At 53.1% G+C, this 23,489-nt stretch overlaps 1 protein-coding gene across 1 annotated transcript in view; it reads right to left on the bottom strand.

Moving 5' to 3' along the window:
* Nucleotides 1–22,117, bottom strand: part of BICRA (BRD4 interacting chromatin remodeling complex associated protein) — a 76,637-nt gene extending 54,520 nt beyond the window's left edge. The window contains exons 1-2 of the mRNA XM_057534740.1: nt 21,979–22,117; nt 21,114–21,322 (exon numbers count right to left, since the gene is read on the bottom strand). The gene's annotated coding sequence lies outside the window, so the exon portion shown is untranslated. The remainder of the gene's footprint in view (nt 1–21,113; nt 21,323–21,978) is intronic.
* Between the last annotated feature and the right edge of the window lie 1,372 nt (nt 22,118–23,489).

The following is a 23,489-nucleotide window of genomic DNA, read 5'->3' as shown; positions in this document are numbered from 1 at the left end:
AATTCCCTGGCGGTCCAGTGGTTAGGACTCAGCCCTTTCACTGCCTGGGGGGCCCAGGTTCAATCCCTGGTCGGGGAACTAAAATCCCGCAAGCTGCGTGGCGTGGTCAAAAAAAAAAAAAAGAAAAGAAAAGAAACATAAGCTCCATGATGAAGGGTCCAAGTTGCATCTCGAGCCCAAGACCACACCAATAACAAAGCCCTCATTTAGAAATCACCATTACCATAAACGGGGTACCGGGCTTCCATGACAACCATGCACGGTGGGTACCTCTATCCCTACCTTACCAATGAGGAAAGCTGAAGCCTACAGCTAACCTGACGACAGGAACTGCGGTTCACCACAGGCCACCACAGTGCTTAATTCTACATGACCCTGGAGGTGGGGGCCTGGAATAGATCAATGAGGGTGAGGACGCTGCCTGCCTCATCTACCACAGTGCCCGGCACATGGCAGGAATGCAGGAAATGTGTATGTTCATGTTGCATTCATGTACAAACAGCTGCTCTTCTCCCTTTTTACAGATGAGGCAATGAGGCCCAGAGAGGGCAAGTCACTGACTCAAGGTTACCCAGCAAATGAGGGAACCACATTTCAGGTAAAGTTCAGACCCCCACCCCCACCAAAGCACTCACTGTGTCTCTTCCGCCAGCCTGTTCCCTAGTGTCCCTACACTAACCCAGGGCCTGATCACACCAGCTTTTAAGCCTCGGGGCCCTTTTCCTGCTCTTCCCAACTTCCTCTCCTCTCCCCGATTAACAAACTTTCTTTTGGCTCATTCACATCCTCCCGGGTTCCTCATTCACGAAATATTCATCCATTCAGCAATTAAGGCCTGGGATATGTGCTGCGTGCCAGGCTCTGTTCTAGAAGCTGGAGGGATGGCTGTGAACAAAACAAGAGATCCCTGTTCACGTGGAGCTGACATTTTTGAGGAGGGTCAGGAGGGAAATAAAGAAAGAACAATATAACAGATTATACTAAGTATTTACAAATATTTAATTTACATGTATTTAGCTTTTATTTATTGAATAAATACTTAATAGATATTAGAATATATATGTCATGTATAGAATTATTTATCAATATTTAAAATACAAATGTTATAAAAGATTATGACATGTACAATCAATATAAATGTAAAATAAATATTGTGTCAGAAGTTGCTAAGTGCTGTGGAGGAAAAGCAATGAAAAAGAAGGACAAGGTATTTGTAATTTTAACTAGAGTAATAAAGGCAGGCTTGATTGAGGAGGGGGAGGGAGGGAATCATGGAGCAGAGGAATAGCAACCGCAAAGGCCCTGAGGTGGATGCGTGTCTGAGTCTAGGAAGGAGGCCAGTGAGGCTGAACGGAGTGAGTAAGGGGGAGAGTAGTTAGTGGGACATGAGGTTAGATAGATAGATAGAAAGCCAGGGGTCAGATCATGAACTAAAAATAATATCAGCTAAAAGGCAGAAACAACCCACGTGCCCATCGCCTGAGGGACGTAGAAACAAAATGCGGTACAGCCACTCACTGGAGTGTTATTCAGTCTTGGAAAGGAATGAAATTCTGATACATGCTACCTTATCGATGAACCTTGGCAACATTATGCTAAGTGAAATAACTCAGACTCAAAAGGACAAATATGGTATGATTCCATTTCAATGAGACCATACGGGACCTCCCTGGCGGTCCAGTGGATAAGACTCTGCGCTTCCACTGCAGGGGGCATGGGTTCCATCCCTGGTCGGGGAGCTAAGATCCCACATGCCGCAGGGTGCAGCCAAAAGATAAAAAAATAAAATAAAATAAAATTTTTTTTAAATGAGGTGCATAAAATAGGCAAATTCATGGAAACAGAAAGTAGATGAGAGGTTACGAGGGGCTGGTGGGAGGGGAGAACGGGGAGTTATTGTTTAATGGGTACTGAGTTTCTGTTTGGAATGACGAAAAAGTTCTGGAAATGGATACAGGTGATGGTTGCACAACACCGTAAATGTAGTTAGTGCCACTGAACTGGACACTTAAAAATGGTGAAAATGATAAATTTTATGGTATGCACATTTTCCCACAATTAAAAAGCAATAACAGGGGCTTTCCTAGTGGCGCAGTGGTTGAGAGTCTGCCTGCTAATGCAGGGGACACGGGTTCGAGCCCTGGTCTGGGAAGAGCCCACATGCCACGGAGCGACTGGGCCCGTGAGCCACAACTACTGAGCCTGCGCGTCTGGAGCCTATGCTCCGCAACAGGAGAGGCCACGGTGGTGGGAGGCCCGCACACCGCGATGAAGAATGGCCCCCACTTGCCGCAACTGGAGAAAGCCCTCGCACAGAGACGAAGACCCAACACAGCCAAATAAATAAATAAATAAATAAAAATTTTTTTTTAAAAAAGCAATAACAGCTAACATGTTGCATTAGACATATCAGGCACTGTCCTCAAAGCTTTACGTATGTTCATTCATTCACCCCTCCGACAACCCAATAGGGGAGGTGCCTTCTAAACCAGTGCTGCCCCCCAGAAAGGCGATGCAAGCTACATATGTCATTCTAAATTTTCAAGTGGAAAGAAGAGGTGAATTTAACATATGCTAATTTCAAGAATACATTTTATGTAATATAATATATACAAACATGATCATTTCAACGTGTCATCAATATAAAAATAGTATTAATGGGGAGTTGACTGTTTTCCCCCTTCCTTCGAAGTCTTTGAAACCCAGTGTGGTTTTTTTTTTTTTGACACTCACAGCTACCCAGTGGTCAGTGCACTCATGAGCAGAGTTCTTGGGCTTTTACTCTGAGCTACGGGAGCGGAGCGCGGGAGGGCTCTGAGCGGAGAAGGGCCGTGAGCTGACTCAGGTTACAACAGGGTCCGGTTGGCTGAGTGAGGGAAATAGCCGGTGCGGGGCAGGGGATGGAGGGAGCCCCGGGAGGAGGAGACTGAGATGGTCCAGGCGGGAGGTGATGGTGGCTGGACCGGGGTGGGTGCAGCGGGGGTGGGGAGACAGGCCAGAAGGTGGAGATCTTCCACAGGCAGAGCTCACAGGCTACACTGCTGGACTGACGGGGTGCAGAAGACAGAAGGAAAAGGGGCATCCGCACAACAATGTGACTAAAAAGGGCCTAAGATGGTAAGTTTTATGTCATGCGTTGTTTATCACAATAAGAAAAATTAAAATTGGGAGTTCCCTGGTGGTCCAGTGGTTAGGACTCGGCGTTTTCACTGCTGCAGCCTGGGTCTGATCCCAGGTTGGGGAACTAAGATCCCACAAGCCGAGCAGCAGCCATAAATAAATAAATAAAATTTTAAAAGAGAGAGAAAAAAAGAGTCAAGGATGATGCCAAAGTACCTGACCCAGGCCACTGGGAGGATGGACCGAGATGGTGACGAACTGGAGGGGGCAGGCTTTACTTTTGTTTGTTTGTTTGGGGGGTGGGGGTGAGGGGTCCGACGTGTTAAGTTTGAGGTGCCTCTGAGACAACCCAGTGGAGGGCTCGGCAGAGCGGACGGGCTGGAGACAAAAGTGAATAAAATCTGCCCTTAATTCCTCTCCTGCCCGTTTCCAGGGCCTGGCTTCTCTCTTGGTTCCCTTGACACCGTGTCCAGCCGTGCAAGGAGCATGCTATCACAGGGCAGGCCCCAGTCTGGCCCATCATCACGTTCCCCCTTCCTCCTTCATCACCAGTCGCGGCCCAGCACAGCCTCCAGGCTCCCAGCTTTCGGGGAACAGGCTTCCAGAAGCCTCCCTGCCCACTCCTACCACCCACGCGGCTTCCTCGCCTTTGGAGCCCATCAGGGCTCGACGTGTCTGCTCATTCTGCATCGTCTGGCGAGGAGCGCGGAATCTGAAGAGGAAACACCATCCAGCGTCGCCAAACAGTACAGGCAACATGCACCCTGCGGGGTGGGCAAGCGCGAGACACAATACATATTCTAAGAGGTCCAAGAGCCTTTATTCAAAACCCTTGAGGGGAGATGCTTTCCGAAAAGCAGATTCTTTTTCAGACTCTGCCAGGTGCTGGGACACGCACCTGTCTACGACGGAACACCCACGACCAGCTCGGAGACGCCACCCAGTAATCAAACGCTAATATTTCTGCAGCCAAATGTATGAATATTCCCATGACAAGCAAAGACAGACTACAAATAGCTTGGCTTCGGGTCAGGTCCTGCTGCCTGTTGAGTCACTGCGGGCGAGCTGCCGTTATCATTACTGATGGAGGTGGTGTTACTGTGATAGCGCGCCTTGCTCGCTGGTTGATCTAAGAAGGGAAGAGTCTTCGTGCTAAGCCCAAGGCTCCCCCAAGGCCTGGAAGCAGGGAGCCCCTGAGCTCAGGTCAGACAAACCTGGCTTCAAATCCCTGCTCTGCAATTTCCTGACCCCGAGCAACTGACGTCATTTCTCCAGGGGGTCTCAGTCCTGGGGGGGTGGGTCTGGAAGGATCTGGCTGTTGCCTATAAGCCTTAAATCAAGGCCTATAAGCCTTAAATCAACAACAATGACAGCAACAACAACAGCAATAATAATAATAGTGGCTAACCTTGATGGAACCCTCCTCTGGTCCAGGAGGGCCCTGAGCTCCGTGTGGCCACCATCTCATTGCCTGACCCTCATCGCTCTCCTGAGAAGCAGCTTCTACTCTTATTTATCCTCTTCTAACAGAGGCCTGGCGCAGCTGGCCTGAAGAAGGAGACAGCTGGGGCTCCGAGTCCAAGTCTATCTGCCACAGGGCCTAAACGTGTCCAAAGCATGGATCACGCCTGTCCCTAGGTCAGGCCGACCCGTTCTGGATGCTGATCCCCTCCCAACGGGGATAAGTCAGTCAAACAACAACCCGTGTGCTGTCTGCTTCCTGCTGAACGCTCCCAAACAAGCCCCAAGGGGGAGGTACTATTATTTGACTCCTTAGCTGTACCTCGGTACGTCCCACGTGGATGGGGAGCCCACACGTGCCGTCTCCAGGCCAATACAGTCCACGTCTTGGTCCAGCCAGAGCTCACACCAGGGCTGTGCCAGGCCTCCTTCTGCCACCTAGAATAGCCTCTGGCCTCTCCTTTTTTGGTTCCTCTGAAAGCTTCATCTTCCTTTGAGCTCAGAGGCCACTCCAGAGACTGCCCTGCGTTTCCAGGACCAAGAGTTATTTAAGTAGCAGGACTTGGGCTGATTCTCGCCAGCATCTCTAGGGCCTGGCCTGGCACCAAGCAGCCACTCAGTAAATTCTGGCTGCTGTTTGCAAGGGATGAGAACAGTGAGGCCTTTCTGGAATGCCATTTGCCAGGGCCTCCTCAAACCTTAGCACACGCTTCCCTTTGCCTTAGCAAGTCCTCTTCCAGGAATCTGGCCAGTAGAAACGCTCTTGCACAAGCAACTGCAGGTGTGGATACAAAAATGTCAGGTCAGGTCACTCCCCTGCTCAAAAGCCTGCCATGGCTCCCATCTCACTCAGGATCAGAGCCCAGGTCCCGGTCAAAGACGCAGAATGGAAACTCTAGGGTAATAAAGAGGTAGCATGAATCAGCTCTTAATGGAGATAAGGTGGAAGGCCAAATTACTCAATTAATCTAAAGGAGGCAGGAAACGAGAGAATAAGGAACAGAGAACACCAGAGATAAACCAAAAATGAACAGCAAGATAGAGGATTTCAACGCAGCCACACCAGTAATGAGGGCAAATACGAACAGTCTAACCCTGCACCGTCCACTCAGAGAGGCCTCATGGGACTGCCCAGCCCTGGGAACAGAGCTAGTCCAACAAGATGTTCTGAGTGGAAAACACACACACTGGATTTCAAAAAGTCAGTGAGGGGCAGAAGGGGGGAAACACTCTACAACATGTGTTGGCAAGGATGTGGAGAAATCGGAACGCTTGTGCGTTACTGGTGGGAATGTGAAACGGTGCGGCCACCGTGGACAACAGTGATTCCTCAAAAAGTTAAAAAGAGAATTACCAGATGACCAAGCGACTCCACTCCTAGGTATATATCCGAAAGCACTGAAGGCAGACTCAGATACTTGTATGCCGATGTTTATAGCAGCGCTACTCGCAATATCCAAAAGGTGGAAATAACCCAAGTGTCTGTCTGTTATTGGATGGATAAACACAGTGTGGTCTATTCAGACAATGGAATAGTATTCGGCCTTAAAAAGGAAGGAAATTCTGATAGATGCTACGAATGTGATGACTATCCCTGAAGACATTATGGTAAGTGAAATAAGCCAGACACAGAAGGATAAATACTGTATGATTCCACTTACATGAGGAAGAAGTGGTCAGATTCACAGAGAAAGAAAGTAGAATGGAGGTTACCAGTAGGTGGTGGGAGAGGGGGATGGGGAATGACTGTTTAAGGGGAACAGAGTTTCTGTTTGGAAGGATGAACAAGTTCTGGAAATGGATAGCGGTGATGGCTACACAACATTGCAAATATACTCAATGCCACTGAATTGTGCACTTAAAAATGGTGAAAATGGGAAATTTTATGTCACGTGCATTTTACCACAATAAAAAAGACTGTAAAATATCTCATTAGTGACTTCTAGATTGATTACATGTTGAAATAATAGTATTCTGTATAGAACAGGTTGCATAAAATACATTCACATTAATTTTCCCTATTTCTTTCTCCTGTGTCTACTAGAAAATTATAAGTAACGTACAAGTGGCTAGGATTTTCTTACTGGACGGCACTGGTCTCAACATTCCAGTCATCAAAAGGATATAGACTATTTGCTGTCTGCAAGAGACACACTTTAAATGTAAGCACACTTTAAATGTAAAGACATATATAGGCTCACAGTAAAAATTGGAACCAAAAAAAAAAATCCATAGAGTAGAGGTTAAATAAATTATGGAATACTACTTCTCCTTTAGTTTGCTAAAAGAATGGGTTCTGGGCGGAGGGGGGAGGGACGGACGAATTGGGAGTCTGGGATTAGCAGATGCAAACTATTATATACAGAATGGATAAACAACAAGGTCCTGGGACTTCCCCGGCGGTCCAGTGGTTAAGACTCTGCGCTTCCAGTGCAGGGGATGTGGGTTTGATCCCTGGTCGGGGAACTAATATCCCACATGCTGCACAGTGCAGCCAAAAAAAAAAAAAAAACTTAAAAAAACTTAAAAAACAAACAAACAAAAACAACAACAACAAAAAAAACAAGGTCCTGGGGACTTCCTTAGTGGTCCAGTGATGAAGAATCTGCCTTCCAATGCAGAGGACGTGGGTTCGATCCCTGGTCAGGGAGCTAGGATCCCACATGCCTTGGGGCAACTAAGCCCACACACCACACCTAAGCCCGCGCGCCGCAACTACTGAGCCCACGTGCTCTGGAGCCCGCGCGTGCCACAACTGGAGAGAAGCCCATGCACCGCAGTGAAGATCCTGTGTGCCACAACTAAGACCCGACACAGCCAAAAATAAATAAATCAATTAATTAAATAGATATTTTTAAAAAACAAGGTCCTACTGTATAGCACAGGAAACTGTACTCAATGTTCTGTAATAAACCATAATGGAAAAGGCTATGAAAAATAATGTAAATATATCCGTATAACTGAATCACTTTGCTGTACAGCAGAAATTAACACAACATTGTAAATCAACTATACTTCAATTAAAAAAAAAAAAGAGTGGAGTTCTAGATTGCTGCCATGGAAATAATTCTAAGACATTTGTTCAAGTTAAAATGCAAGGTGTAGAATAATTCATGTGGTACGTGTGATCAAGAAGAAAAAAATGTATGCACAGAATAAAGGGGTAGAAAGAACGCATCCAAACTCCTCACAGAGGGCTCCTCTGGAGAGGGCAGGACAAGGGGACAGTTTCATCGTGTTATATATGACTTTTTTCCGTGTCTAATTAATTCATACAGATCTGCCCTCAAATTGGCAAACCTCAAAGAGTTAAGGAATCTGATCTTAGCCTCGGCATCCAGTGCAGGGCCCTTGAAGCAACTCGGAAATCGTCCGGAAACCACTCTACCCCTTGCTACTCAAAGGAGCGGCCTCAGGGTCTCCTGGGAGCCTGCTAGACATGCAGAGTCTCAGGCCCGCCACAGACCCGCTGAATCAGACCTCACATTTGAACAGGCTCCCCAAGGGATTCGTGTGCACGTTCAAGTTGGAGAAACTGTTGACCTGCAACACAGCCCAATCTGTCTGCACAGATTTAGTAGGTACAGACTGAAGGCCGGTCAGTGATAATAATAGCAACCACCGTGATAATAACAGCAACCAGCACTTACAACGGGCTTATTAAGTGCCAGGCAGTACCTTATCTCAATGAAACTCCACAGACATCCCACCATGTCGCAGATCATCTCGATCTACAACCCCATATCTGCAATTCCAACCTCCAAAAATCTCTAAAAACCATCCCCTTTTTTTCCCCTTTACTCATTGTGGGGCAAAAGCTAACCTGCAATGACCATCCTTATGTATCCTCCTTAGTGTAAAACAGCCACAGATATATTAGCAGCACGAATAGTATTTGCTGCAGAAATCTTTAGCCTATTTGGGGAAGGGGAGCTGCCCTGCCTGGCTGAGGGCTGGCTGTTCCACCTCATCCAGCCTGCGCTGCGGTCTGAAATATTCTGAATGTTGACACACCTTGGAAGCCAGTTACTGCCGGAAATTTGCAGCACATCTGTTGACATGTGACGTCATCTATGAAACCTCCAAGAGGAAGGCACCAGGCCCCCCCTCACTGATGGGGAAACTGAGGCTGCGAGAGGTGGTGGGCCCCTGCTCCAAGTCCCGCAGCTGCCTCCAGGCCAGATCGGCCTCCGGGGTCCTGACCCCTTCCTTACAGGTCTCCCCGTCAGTCACCCACCCGGCTCGCTCACAAACTCACAAACACATCCGAGGAAGCCGGAGGGCGCCACGGTTATGTTAATGAAGACACCACAGAGGGTAAAAAGGGAAAGAGGAGGGTGGGACGGCACCCTGCTGAGCCAGGGCCTCCACTGGCTAAGCTGAGACCCAAGCTGGATCCCAGGGCAAAAGGCAGAGTGGAGGGGGGCGGGGCAAAGGCAGCTTCCTGACTGTGGGCTTTCAGTCCTGGTCCCTGTAACAAGCAAACAGTGAGGCTTTATGGCGAAAAGCCTGGGCTTTGGGGCCAGACTGCAACCCCCGGGGTGGGGTGGGGGATCCCCAGTTTACCCTTTAGCAGATGTGTGACTCTGGGCAAGTCACTTAACTGCCCAGTGCCTCAGTTTCCTCATCTGTAAAATGGGGATGCTCACTGCACCTACCTCCTAAGGTCCTAACGTGAGTAACTGAGTCAGGACTTGTGAGGGCCCCAGACTGGTGCCCATGGCCGCACGGGCTGTTATTATTATTGTTGCTATGGTCATGAGCTGTGGAAAGCTCCTAACTGGATCCACAACACCCCTGAAATCCTCCGCCAAAGGTTGGGATGTACAGTCAAGCGTGCGTTTCTCTGAGGAAAAGGTCGGAGGCCTCTGAGCAGAGACCTGAGCCCTCCTTCCCCCACACTAAGGACCACCTCGTGCTCTTAAGACCTTGCCCTGGAAGAGATAAAAGGCGGCTGCCTCTCCCAGCTGGGGCAGGACGGCCAAAGCTCTCGCCCTCCCAACAGCTGGCAATACCACCGGCCTCCCACTCTCCTGCCCCCCGCCTCTTGACACCCCCTCCTGTCTCCAAGCAGGTTTGCACTGGCCTCCTGAACTCCTTCCCAACTGCACAAACATCTTTCTTCTGCCTTCACACCCCTCTCTTCCTCACCTCCTGACCCGTAAGGAAACTTCACTCTTGAGCCCAACCCAGCACACCCCCTCCTCCCTCTTCTTCTAGAATCTTCCTTCGCTCCTTTCCTTTTCTCTAAGCCTGCTCAGATCCTAAAAATCTCTAAGCCTGGCCCCTCATTCATGCAGTGAATACTGAGCCTGGACGCATTCCCAGTCAGATCCGGGGGATGAATCCTCACACAGAAATAAACTGCGTGACATGGAGGAAGTTGGACAGGGTCGTCAAGGAAGGCTTCCCAGAGGAGGCGGTATTTAAGCAGAGGCCTGCAGGACAGGACGAGGAGCCCGGAGACAGGAAGGAATGGGAAAATATCACGGCAAGCAGAGGCAAGGGCAAAGGTGGGGAGGCAGGAACAAGCTGGGTGTGGGAAGAAAGCAAGGTGAAAGGGCAGGAGATGAGGTCAGGGAGATAAGCCCAGGCCAGACTCATGGGGCTCTGTGGGGGGAGGTGAGGGTTAGACTTTCACCTGAGGGCACTAGGGAGCCATAAAGGGTAGCAAGATTTTTTTTTCCATCTCTGGCTGCCAAGAGCTCCATCTGCCTGCCTGCCTTCCGTCCATCCATCCATCCATCCATCCATGAAGCCATCCTTCTCTCATGACTCCTCACCATATTCCAGTCTGGCTTCCGCCCCTACAAACCCATCAAACCCAGGAAATCTTTGCTTCCAGAACAGCCGCATCCAACCCAGGAAGCCTGTCCTCAAGTCCGTGGAAGTTAAGCCTTTCTAAAAACTCTCCCACTTTGTTCCTGAGATACTGATTGTGCCCGATCCTGCCCCTCCTCCCTCTTTCTCTGTTTTGGCCAAAGAAGCTCCTACCCCTCCCTACACGTGGGTGGCCGCCTAAGTTGATTCTCCACCCTCTCCTGTCCTCTCCCTGGGGAATCATCCCCATCCCTGGGACTTCAGCGATCACTCCGTGTCACCGTCTCTCACTCGTGATGCCTCCAGTTCATTCATTCATTCCGTCTGCACCTCACCGCCAGCCGAGAGGGTGCTGGGGCTTTACTCTCTGGGGTTCGTGTTCCCCAAACTATAGACACCACTACAGCATCTCAAGAAACGGCACCTGCATCCACTCAGTCGCTCAGGCCAGTGACTTTGGATCATCCTGGCCTCCCTCCTTCTCTTACCTCCCATCAACAAAACCAAAGCACCCCAGATCTCAGCCCCAGTGTCCTGGGCCCTCTTTCCCCGTGAAGCTTCAACTGGCCTTTGTGCAAAGCATCCCAGGTTTCTCTCTGCTGGAAATGGCGTGGAGCCCAAAGTCTGCCCCCAGAAGCCCTCTCCTCCAGGAAGCCTGCCCTGATGCACCAACATACCCCAGAAGCAATGCCTCCTCCTGGCCTCCACCAGCCCAGCTGACACTCCTGAGACAACTGATCTCACCTTGCAGGGAGAATGGGTGTGTTTTGGGCTTACCCCCCTCCCCTGTCCCCAGTGCAGAGCTCTGAGGCCCGGCACAAGGGAGGCCTGCTATGTGGGTCTGAATTAACCAGTACGATGCGCCTGGATTCAAATCCCTGCTCTGCCAGCAGCTAGCTGTGTAACCTTGGACAAGGCACTTCACCTCTCGCTGTAACAGGGAGAGGAAGGCAACCCGGGGGTCTGGCCCTGGGGAAACTTCTAAGCAAACCATGATAATAACTGCACCGCACGGAGTCCCACAGCCAGGAGAAGCAACAGACAAATGGCCAAGTAACAACACAGGAGGCCTGAAAGCGGGTGCTGGGCGAAAAAGACTCAGAAGGAGAAATACAGCAGGATCCTCTGTAGAAAGCCAAAATCCACCACACCAAGCAAACAATTTGCCAGGGCACAGAACAATTTGCCAGGGCACTGGGCCAGGGAAGGGAATGGGAATACAAGGGAATTTTATACAGATATATATATATATATATATATATATGCACTTGCATATATGTGTATATAATATATACATTTACTATATGCCTATTATACTGCTAAGTTTAAATTTACCACTAAATTATTACATAAAGTATAATAATACATAACATATATTAATGTATGTGTGTGAGTATATATATTTTACTGTTCATTTGCTTAAAGCAGACTTCTGTTAGGAACTCCCTTAAATAAATCTCCCTGTTCTGCTACAGAGTCTGGCCGGGGGCTCTTCAGGCCCAGAAGTTGGCTCAGCGTCCCCTGTGACCAATGCAGACACGGCTCCCTGCCCCTTAAAGGTCGCAAAGAAAAAATAGGACTGCGGAAGGGGGACGGGCTCGGGGAGGGGCAAGGGCCGGGCAGATGTCAGGGAATTCTGCTGGGCCAGCTAAGGAGACAGAAATCCGACAAAGAAAAACAACTCCTCACGAAACAGCTTTGAGACTTCAGGTGGCAAAGCACGGGCAGCCCAGAAGGGCCGCAGAAACCAGAAGGCAAAGACGGAGCAGAAGTTTCCCGGACATTTTTATCAACTTCGAGACCTGAGTCTTTCCCCATTTTAGCATCTCGGTAAAAGGAGGCGTAACTTACAGCCAATGGCTTGTGTGAACACAGCACGCGTGGCTTCCGGTCGTGGCTGAACTGAGGAGGGCAGCACCTGAGCGCCCCCCTCCAGCCTCAGTCTCCCTGCTGGGCAGCGGGCAGGCCCCAGTCCTGACCTGCCCCGTGGGCCCTGATTCACTCCCTCTCTGAAGACACTTAGGGAGCGAGTACTGGGCAGTGGGGAGGTGGCTAGGGCAGGATGGGCAATGTCCGTGCACCAAGTGTCAAGTGCAGTTGGGAGACCCATGGCTGCCTGCCCTGGGTGAGGGGCCTGCCGGTGGAGCTTTGCCGCTGCAGGCAGAGCCCTGCAGCTTTGAGGGCTGGGCTTCCTGAGCCAAGGAACCACTCAGGGGTCGGGCTTGATAAAAGTGGGGGGGGGGGCAATGAAGGCAGCTGAGGCTGGCTGGGGGCCTCTCAAGCCCCACCCACCAGGACTCCCAGGAGATGCGTGGCACCCTGAGATTGGCATTTTTGGTGCTTTGGAAGCAGGTGGGTCACACTTTTTAAGAAACAGAAGAGCGACTCCAAGCACAGGCTCTCTGCTCCCTTTCTCCATGCCTGTGACATGTCCATCCTTCAGTCAGTCAGCGAGTCAGTCAACAAACACCTACAGGATTCCTACCGCACACCAGGAGCTGAGAACACGGGGTACATCATTTCCCTCCTTCTGTAGTTTAGAGAATCTGGTGAGAAAGCCAGGCCTGAAGAACAGCTCACGGGATACCTACATCCCAATGGGGCTACGAGGGGTGGAGCAGTGAAGTGGGAGAGCATCCCTAGGCCAGAGGCCGAGGCTGGGAAGGGCACCCAGGGGAGGGGCGAATGGGATGATGAGACTTCAAGAGGGGACGGGGTGGGGGGGGGCAGATTTCTCTCTGCCGAGAGAAAGGAGGTGAAGCCTTCCCAAGGACCCCTGCTCAGTGATAAAAAGGCTAAATCTCCAAACAGTGATGCTGAGCTGAGGTGCTCAACCCAAAGGACCACACAAGTCCGCGAGATTCAAGAAGAGGCAAGGCAGGTCCACAACAGGATAAACGAGCAGCGGGCCAGTGACCTGCTGCTCTGGGAGGGGGTGTTGACTGTGAAGGGGCACAAAGGAACTTTTTGGCTGCGATGTGAACGCTCTGGATCTCGATGGGGTGTGGATTACACAGGCTGCTATGGTTTGGCAAGACTCGTGGAGAAGCACCCTTAATCTCTGTGTATTTCATTGTATGCCAATTACACTCAGTGAGAGGATGGGGGAGAAATACATACATACATACATACACACACAAACACACACAAAACTTTCTGTGAAAGGGGATGCACGTCCACAAAAGCGGGAGGGCACGGTGCACGTTCTGGGGAGAGAAGTGAGGCCACCGTGGCCAGAGCCTGCTAAGCCGAGGGGAGCCTGGCCTGAGAGGGTAAAAAGCTGAGAGCTCTTCCGGGGGCCCCCGTCACCTAGCCTGGAGGGCTTGGTGTTCGAGGATGGGTGAGGTGCCTTGAAGGACAGGGGGGAGGTTACAGTCTAGCCAACTATCACAAGCACCCCGTGAGCATCTGTGAGCATCGGCCTGCCCAGTACCACATAGTGGACGAGAGGCCGGGCGGCATCCATCCTCTGGAAAGGGGGCTCCAGGGACCTTCGATCTGCAGGTGTCCTGGCGGAATGGACCGCCCTTCACCTCCAAGCTGCGGAGGCCACCGGGGCTCCCTCCAGGGCCCCAGGGGTCATTAACGAGGGTCCCACAGCCATAGAGATGTTCCTCCCTCACTCCGCACCCAAGGCTGCCAGGATGGGACATAAGGGACACAGGAGGCTGGTGGGGGGGAGTTACCTAGAAGTCAACAGCCCCCTCCAGCCCCTCGAAGGACAAGAAACACTTTGAAGGAGAATTACAGAGGATGGAGTGACCAAAAGGAGGGGATTAAGGCAGCCAGGCCTGGTCAGGGGCTCCAGGGATATAACCCTTCCTCTGACACTCCTATCCCTGGAAGTGATAACTAACTACAGTGACAATGGTGACTGCTACCTTCTGCAGAGCGCTTACTCTGAGCCAGGCACTTGCAAAACACTTTTCCACTCAGGACCTGATTTAACTGATGCAAAAGCTCTTGAAAGAAGCATCGATTTATGATTCCTGTACTTCTGGTTCTCTAATCTGGAATTAGAGAAAGGAAGTAACTTGCCCCCAAGTCACAAGGTTAGAAGGGGCAGAAAGAGGACTCGAACCCGGGCGGCTGACCCAGTAACCCCTCACTGCCGGGGTCATCTGTCCATCCCCCTGCCACTGGCCCACCTTCTCTGACTGTGATTTCTGCACAGAGTATCAGAACCCACATCCAGGCATAAATCCCCAAGCCCATGTGATCAGAAACAGCCACCCACCAAGGTGCAAAGCCTGGGGTGGCCAAAACACGATGGCAACACAGATCAAGGACAACCTGACCAAAGTTTACTGCCTGCAGCCTCGATTTCCCCAATCTATGAAATGGGCCTAATGTCTCTTCCATCACAGAACAGGATAGAACCCGGAGGTGATGAAACAGATTCTGGATACCAAAAATAATAACACCATTAGTAAAGAGAATGATACAGTTGAACTGACATGATATCTGGAATTTGCTTAAACGTACTCCAGCAGAAAAGGGAAAAGAAAGTGCAGGGTGGCGCAGGGGATGGGGGGGGGTGGCGCGAGGAGGGATCAGCGGAAAATTGGCGAAGCTGGCGATGGGTACACAGGGGTTGATTATTTTATTCTCTCAACTCTTGGTGGGTACTTCAAAATTTCCATGATAAAAAGTTAAAATAGTAACAAGCAAAGTGAATTTTCACCGCACTCCTGCAAGTCAGGGCCTGTCTTAAAAGCTTTCTACATCTTCACTCATTTAAGCTTCACAAAGACCCCATGAGTTCTGTTACAGATGAGGAAACTGAGGCCCAAAGGGTATTTGATTGCCTTGGAACCTTCCCTCTGATTAAAATGCCAACATTGACTGCCCGGGGTTTCAGGGGAAGGAGGCAAGGACGCGGGTATCTAATTCCACGGGAGATTTCTCTCCATCATCATCATCATCATCATCATCATTACCATCATCACCACCATCACAGCCACTGACATTTTCTGAGCACTTGTGATATGTCAGGCACTGTGTTAAGCACTGAACATCCGTGAGCATACAGGTAGGTCTCCCATCACAGCCGTTCTTCCAGATGAGGAAAGCGAGACCCGGAGCAGGACAGCCCTGTCTGTCCCCAGGGCCATGCCGCCGCAGCAGCCTGCCCTGTGCCCTCCGCTGCTGTGCGGTTTAGAATGCCAACAATGTTCCCTATGTGCCTTTCAGGAAGACAATGGAGAGCTTTCAGAGTGGCGAAGTCAGCGTGGGGCCCATAGGAGAACAGTAATCATAGTGAAAATAACAGCAACATCAGATGCTGCTTCCTGAACGGCTACTGCACGCCCGGCTGGGGAGGGCAGTGCCTCCTTCGGCCCTCCCAGCCCACCTGCCAGGGAGCCATCATGGGCCCATTTTACAGACAAGGAAATCGAGACCCAGAAAAAGATCGCTTGCCCAAGGTCACGCTGCAGGTAAGTGGAAAAGCCAGCATTCCCTCCCCTGCCTGCCAGTAAGGGGGCTCACAGCCCAGAATTAAGGGGTTCCTGACCCCAGGAGACAGAACTGCCATAGAATGACAGATGACACCTCCACTGAATGACTCAGCTAGGCTACCCATGCACCTTGATGGGTATTATTTAATCCTCACAACAGCCTTTCCAAAAGTAGGTACTGAGGTGAACCCATTTAACAGAGGGGGCAACTGAGGCCCAGAGCCAGCAAGCCCCCTGCCTGCATCCATTCAGCCAGCAAGCGGCAGAGACGGGATTCGAATCAACAGCGCCCACACCCTTGACCTCCACACCAAGTGGCAAGCACATGGTGCAGGCCACGGGCAGGAAGGAAGGGGCAAGGAGGTCACAAGAGGCAAAGACAATGGATGGATGGGTGGGATGACTTGAATAGGAGGGGAAACGATTTCCTTCAAGATACAGCTCCACAGGTGCCTCCTAAGAGTGACCGAATGACAAATCGCAGGCTCTTGACCCAGCAATCCCGCCTCCAGGAGTTTATCCCGCTGGCATACCCACTTCCCAGTAAGACAAATGGATGCATGCCCCCTGGCTCTGCACGCTGAAACTTTAGGAAACACCTCCATATCCATGTTGAGTCAAGGAGGATTTGCCCACACTGAGGAATACAACGCAGCTGAGAAAAAGCCAAAGAAACCTCTCCATGTACTGTGCACATCTCCGAGGGAGATGAAGTGAAAAAAGCAACGTGCATAACGATGGGAAGAGGGTGCTAACATCTGTGCAAAATAAATATTTTTTAAGACATACACATGTATATAAATGTGTGCGCACAGAACATCAGGATTGAGGCCGTGCTCTGGGGAGGTGAGTTGGGGGACCAGGGATGCCCCGGAGGGTAAAGAGGGAGACTTACTATGTTTGGGGTTTTGAATTTGTCCCATGTGGACGTATCACTTAGAAAAAAAGAGAAAGAGAGAAAGAAGTTGCTTCCCCCTTGGAGCCTTTGCAAACCACCCAGACAGAAGGCATCAAAGTCCCCCAGCAGCCTTGAAGACAACACTTCTCTCTAGCCTCCTCCCGGATTGGGTCCCAATATCATAACCGGGCCCCAGGGCCGTGGCACACAGTAGGCCCTCAGGAAGTTTAATCGGGAACAATTAAAGACAGACAGGCCCTCTCTCCAGCTTCTCCTGCCAACAGATCCCCCGCCACCATGAATACCTGCAAACTCAGGACACAAAACTAATTGTCGCCAAACTAGAAATGTCTTAGAAAACCTTCTCTTTTCCCGTTGGGGGATCTTGCATGCCACTGAGACACAAAGGCTTCAGTCAATGGGGATAAAACTCTAATGGTGGTACCCCAGGCAGCGGAGAAGTCTAGGGAAGGAAGGAGGAGGGAATCCTTGGGGACCAGTCAACCAAACATTTCCCATGTGTCTCTAGTGTGACACATCCTACGCTGGGGAGCCAACTAAGACAGGCCCTCCGCCCTCAGAGAGCGGGGACAAACTTGGATATGACCCGGTGAAAAAGGGGGGCAAGTCATTCTGATTGGGGGGAGAGCGTTTTACATCATGGATGTAAAACAGGCAACTTGCTGTTTCCACTAAGAGTCAGGGAGCCTGGTGGGGGAAAGACCCCGGAGAGACAGAGGCAAGAGAACCATGCCCCCCACCCTTCTCCCCTGCAGGGCGGGAGAGGGAGAAAGGCAGCCCCTCACTGCTTTCCAGGCCCAGGCCGGCTAGAAAGGAATGCCATGTTTTCCTGTTTCCAATTAACTTCCCCCCACCAGCAGCCCTCTGCATTCTTGAGACCAGGAGTCAAGACAGCCACGGGGGAGAGCTGGGAGGGCGGGCGGGAACTCTGATGGTGGCTGGACCTGGGGCTCAAAGGTGACCCCCCCAGGACCCCGGGGTACCCCCACACCCCCCAGGACCCTCCTGCCAGGCCCCCTGGGCTTGGCGCTGACCCCTGGACCCTTTCACAACCTCTCAGAGGGGAGAGGGGGAAGACCCCACATCCCCAGGGAAGGTTGGGGAAGGCCCCTGAGGCCTCTGGGAAGGAAGCGGGCAAAAAAGGGGGGCAGGGCATAGGCCTGTTACTCTTGGGCCTCACGCTTCCCCCCTTTTCCACCCCCACCCTGCCCCCCAAAAATCAGTTCCAACTTTCAGGAAGCACTCACCCTAGAGAGACCTACAGCCCCTCCCCTCCTGCCCCCACCCCACAGGAATTATGATTACCTATGATGCCTGTCACCTCAGGAAGGTATTTGTAGGGTGTCCCTCCAAGTGTTAGCCCCTCTCCAATCACACCCCCCGTCCCTGAAGTCTGGGCTGGAGTCCCCTCTCAGCCATGGAACAGGTTTCCACTGGACTCAGTTTCCTCATCTGTAAAATGGCAAGATCGCCCGTATTGCCCCCCTCACTGGGTAAGCTGGGCCCTCCCCAGCCCTTCCCCCTCATCTCCCCCCCACCACCGGCCAAATGTGTATTCGGCACCCGCAAGTGCTGAAGGGGTGGGGTCCCAGAGAGCTGGAGGCGGAGTGTCACCAAAGTGGAACTCCTTACAGTGGGCCCTCACCCACCACCACAGGGAATTCCTCCAGGGTAGATGCCTTTTGCCATTCACTCTAAAATACCCAGCACCCAACTTTCCTCCCCACCCCTACAGGCCTGCCACATCCCCGTATGCTGAAGGAAAAATAAAAATAACACGTTTGGATAAAACTTTCAGTCACCGCAAGGTCAGTTAAGGAAGCTCTACTGATCCCCACCTGCAGATGAGGAAACTGAGGACTAGTGAGTTGAATCTAGCGCCTGAGGTTACAGGGTGGGGCAGGGAGTCTGCCGCCCAGGCCGAGGGGAGAGCGGGCAGGGGAGTTCTCTGCCAGCTACATCATGGCGCCACGGAGGGTCACGGGGCAGAGCGACGACGAAGGTCCCCGGCAGCTCAGATTCCCTCCCAGTGGGGCCGAGTCCCAGGTCAGGTGGAGCAGGAAGAGGATGACAGAGGGGCCACCGACCAAATGCCCCCCAAACCCCAGCCAGCAAGGCCTGGGGCCCCCCCTTCTCCTGACTCCACACCTCCAATCCTCAGCTCCTGCAGGCAAACGCTCTGCTCCAGCCACAGGTGAAAGCATCCTGCCCTCAGCCCAGCTTCCAGATGCTCCTTACCCCTTCCCCAAACGAGCACTGGGGGGAGGGGGGGGGGGAATTCAGCCGCTCCTTCCTGGTATTATCTACATTTGAGACTCAACTGAAGTCAAACGGACAAATTGCCAAAGACGGGTACAGGAGAACCTAAGAGTTTTGAGCTGAGTTGGAAAAACTTGAGACGGTTACAGATTGGGGCTGTGTGACCCCGGGCAAGTCACTTAGCTTCTCTGAGCCTCCATTAGCCTGTCTGCAAAATGGGAATCACATAACTGACCCAACTTCCTCCTCGGGTGGTGGCCAGTGGGTAGCGCACCTAACAGTAGCCAATCCCTAATGCTCTCTGGGTAGGACATGTTATTTCCGCCTTCCAGGAGTGGGGGAGCTCTGGGGAAGGGGGGTGTAGCTAAGCACACCCCTTAAGTCTCACTGGACGCTGGCACATGGGAAGGCGGTGGTTCCTGAGCTCCCCTGTTCTCCCACCACCCTAGCAGGTCGGCGTTGACTGAGGCCCCCATCCCCACCCCAGGTGAGAGGAGAGGTTGAAAGCACAGAGCACTTCTCAGAAATCTCAGGCCTTGAAGTCTGGGGGTGTTTCTAAAAACTGTTTCCCTGACAAGAGCCCTGGGAAAGGAGGTGTGAGGGAAAAGCAAACCCTCAATACATCCCCAGATCTATACTATCGGAGGGCTATGTAACAAAAGGGGCTGCCTGTCCGGACAGAAGGCCGAGCACGGGCAGGAGCCCCCGGTCCGGGTACACCAGAGGGCTGGGACCTGTCACCCCGGCCTCTGGGGAGAGCTGACACAGCGGCCTCTGACCCCACCTCCCGGGAAGTTCAGCTGCTCAGAACCACAAAGCAAAACAAAGGGGTGCGGAGAGGAAGGAGCCGCCGTGCCTTCCAATCACCGCTGCCTCCCGAGCCCGCCCGCGGCTGCTCGCCCCGCTCGCCGCTGGCCGCGGACCAAGGCCTGGGCAGCCCGCGGTCCCTGGTCTCCCCGCGGCCGCCCGTGACAGGAGCCGGAGAAGCAGCCGAGGGGCAGCGAGGGATGGGAAAACCAGATGGCTCCATCCCTCCTCCCTCCTCCTCCATCCCTCCCTCCGGGTGCCCGCGGCCCGGCCGCCCTCCGCAGGGGCCCGGGGAGGCCTCGGGCCCGGCTCGTCCAGGCTCACCACAGGGAAAGGGCTGCCTTTGTCTAAAGGTCACCACCCGAGCGCGGTGCCCGGGCTGGGCCTGCTGCCTCCCATTGCTAGGCCGAGGGGGTGGAGATGGGGGGCCGCCCCAAATCTCGGAGGTGACAGGGGTAAGGCTCACCTCCCTCCTCCCCACCCCCCGTAACGGCCCCCTCCGGGAACAACCAGCTAGCGGGGGCGGGGGTCAACTCCTTTCATTGCTGGGGGGTGGGGGACCAAGTCAACTCCTTTCATTGTTTCGGGGCGGTGGGGAGGAGGAGACCCAGTGGCTTCCTTCCGCATCCATCCCTCCCCAGCATGCCGTAGGCCCCGTTTCTCCCCGGCACCCCCGGAGGGATCTGAGGAGGGAGCGCAGGGGACGGGCGAGAGGGGGAGATGAAGGCTCGCCAGCTCCGGCCGGGAAACCACCATCCGCTGCCCCATTGCCCTCTTCTTCCCCAAAAGGCAGGGAGCAGGGCGAGAGGAGGGGGGGCCCCCCGGACCGGGGGAGGGGGTCTCCCCACCCCTCCCCCCGTGGAACGTTAGGTCTCGTTTTTCCGCCGCTCCATTGTATCCCCGGCAGCCGGCGGGAGGGCCGGGGAGGCACCGGGCGCCGGGTTTGGGCAGGGGAGCCCGGGGTGGGTGGGGGGGGTCCCCGCAGGATCGGGGCGGCGGTGATGGAGAGACGCGGGGGGTGAGGGGGGGCTGCCGGGGGTGGTGGGCGCCGAACAGAAAAAGAGGCAGCGGGCGATGCGCCCCGGTTGGGGGGCTAAGTGTGTGAGTGTCGGGGGGGTGGGTTCGGCCCCGGCTCCGGCTCCCCCCACACACACCCTCGCCGCCAACCCCCACTCCCCCCTCGCTTTTGCGCCCTGTCACAGCCCCGACTCGCAGGTAGAGAGAGTTAAGAGATTTAAAGAGAAATTGCTACATTGTGAGAAACTCACCCTGATGTTTGAGCAGCCGTCGGCGCGGGGTCTCCGAGACGGCCCCGCACGGGCTGCAAAGGGAGGACCCAGAAGGGGCCGACCGGCCGGGCCGGTCAGCGCACTGCCTGATTGCATGGCGGCCGCCCGGCAGCCTCCGCCAGGCCCCTGCCGCCGCCCCGCGCCGCGGCCCGGGCGCCCCGGACCCGCGCCCGCTCCGGGCGGGACCCCTCGGGTTTGCAAAAAAAAAAAAAAAAAAAATTATTTTTTAATTACATGCAAAAGAAAAAAAAAAAAACCTTGCAGGTTTTGTGTTCCACCCCCCCTTTCCTCCTCCTCCTCCTCCTCCCTCCGCCCTCGCTGAGGGACGGGCTTGGAGGAGGCCCCGCCCCGCGACTCCGCAAACCAGCTTCGGCTCTGGGCGCCGAGCTGCGGGCCCGCGAACGAATGGGAGGCTGCGAACGCCCCGGGAGGGTGACCTCCGCACCAGCGCCGCCCCCTCCCCAGCCCTAGTCCCGGGGGTTCAGGGGCGCGCCTTCCCAGGCTACGGTGGAGTCTGCCGACTGCATCGAGCGATGCTCCGGATTAGGGGGAAAGGCGAAAGGGATTCGCCCTCCCGTATCCCGGGCGCCCAGCCCGGCTGGGGAGCGGGCGCGGTCCGCCCTGGGCGCGCCCCGACGCGGGTGGCCGCCGGGCGGGAGGACGCGACCAGGGGGAGTACCGAAGGTTCGAAAAGGTAGCGGGAGTCGCGGCTGGAGGAGAGGGGAGGCCCCGCAGGTGGAATCGCGAAGGAGCCGGGAGTCGGAGCCAAAAGGGTGGAAGGCGCGGGGGCGGGCGGTGCTTTGGAGCTACTGGCCGGGACCCCGAACGCGGCTCGTTCACTCACCTCAATCGGTCTTTTGAGCTGCTACGCCCCGGGGAGGGCGCCGGGGACGTGGGTCCGACCTGTCTTAGAGCCTTCTCGAGGCCTCTCGGGCCGCGCAGATGGGACTCCCAGAAGCCCCGGGACGCCTCGGTGGTGTTGGGTCTGTTTCCGCCCCGCGGGGCCGTGTACGCCTTGCGGGCGTGACACTTCGATTCGCGCGTTCGTTCAGGGAACGCTTGCTGAGCGCCTGCTGTGTGCCCTGCGCCTTGTTCGGGGCCCATCGAGCACCTAGACAGCTCGGAGCTACCCTGCCAGGGCGCACAAGCCAAGGGAACTTATATTCTGGTCTCTTCTTACCTTCTATTTCCCCGGTGCCCTGGAAAAGCCATGTGTATACCGAAGCAGCTCAATAAATGCATGTTGAATAAAAGAGTGATTGAGACCTATGTGTTTTAAGCTTTAGAATTGATCCTGGCATCTTGGTGGCATTACGCATATTATTTAAGAGACCACGGAGGTTAAGCGCCCTGACTCAAACCAGTGAGCCCGTGCTTCACATCCTGCCACTTCCTTTGCTGTGTGACCTTGGACAGATTACTTCACCTCTCCGTGCCTCCATTTCCAAGAGGAAATAATTAATAGGCCTCATTTCATAAGGTCATTAGGAGAAAATGTTCTCATGGAGAGCAGCATCTGACAGGAAGTGCCAGATAAGTACTGTTATTATTGACTATTATAGAAAAAGGAAACCTTATCAATTCCAGAAGTGAATCCGTGTTGCCCCAAACATAAGACAGTGGTCAATCTATAACTCATATAGTAGTCATCCATGGCCCACTGAGGTATGTGATCCTTCCAGGAACAGCAACATACAAGGACATTATTTTTGTGCAGCTTGCCCTTCTATTTGCTAAGATTGAGCCACTGGGCTACACCTTGGGTATTCATTTATCTGGGTGCCATTTTTCCAGTCTTCACCAAGAAGAGACCCCCAGGAACTCCCCCCTAGAGACCTTTAGTTATTCCCACCTTGAAGTGTAGAAAACTAAATAGGCTCAGAGAGGGGAAGCGTTTTGCCCAAGGTCACACAACCGGGTAGTGGGACCTGATCTGAGCTGGGTGGCACTGGTGTCTCTTGTCATAGCTGCCAACACTGGGGGACTCGGAACTAGGGAACTCACTGGGGTTAAAAGGTAGCAGACCTGAGGCATTGCGAGGGGTGACTGTCCAAGTTTATTCATTCATACAGGAAGTATTGTTTATGGGTATCTAGTGTGTGCCAGGAATATAGCAGTGACCAAGAACACCCTGGTTCCTGCCCCATCGCTACCTCCCACCCCCATTCCGCAGCTCACAGTCTATTAGGGGACACAGACAATGAGCAAGTAAGCAAATAAGTCACTTAGCCTCAGTTTCCCCTGCCCTCTGTAGCAGGTTCCAGGCTTCTTAGGTGCATTATGGTATCTACCCCCCCACCCCCCCAACACACACCCCAGAACAGTGCCTGGCACTTAATAAGTGCTCAAGAAAGA

Source organism: Balaenoptera acutorostrata, chromosome 19, assembly GCF_949987535.1.
Source record: "Balaenoptera acutorostrata chromosome 19, mBalAcu1.1, whole genome shotgun sequence".
In the NCBI taxonomy this organism is placed as follows: Eukaryota; Metazoa; Chordata; class Mammalia; order Artiodactyla; family Balaenopteridae; genus Balaenoptera; species Balaenoptera acutorostrata.
This window is presented reverse-complemented; position numbering and strand designations above follow the sequence as displayed.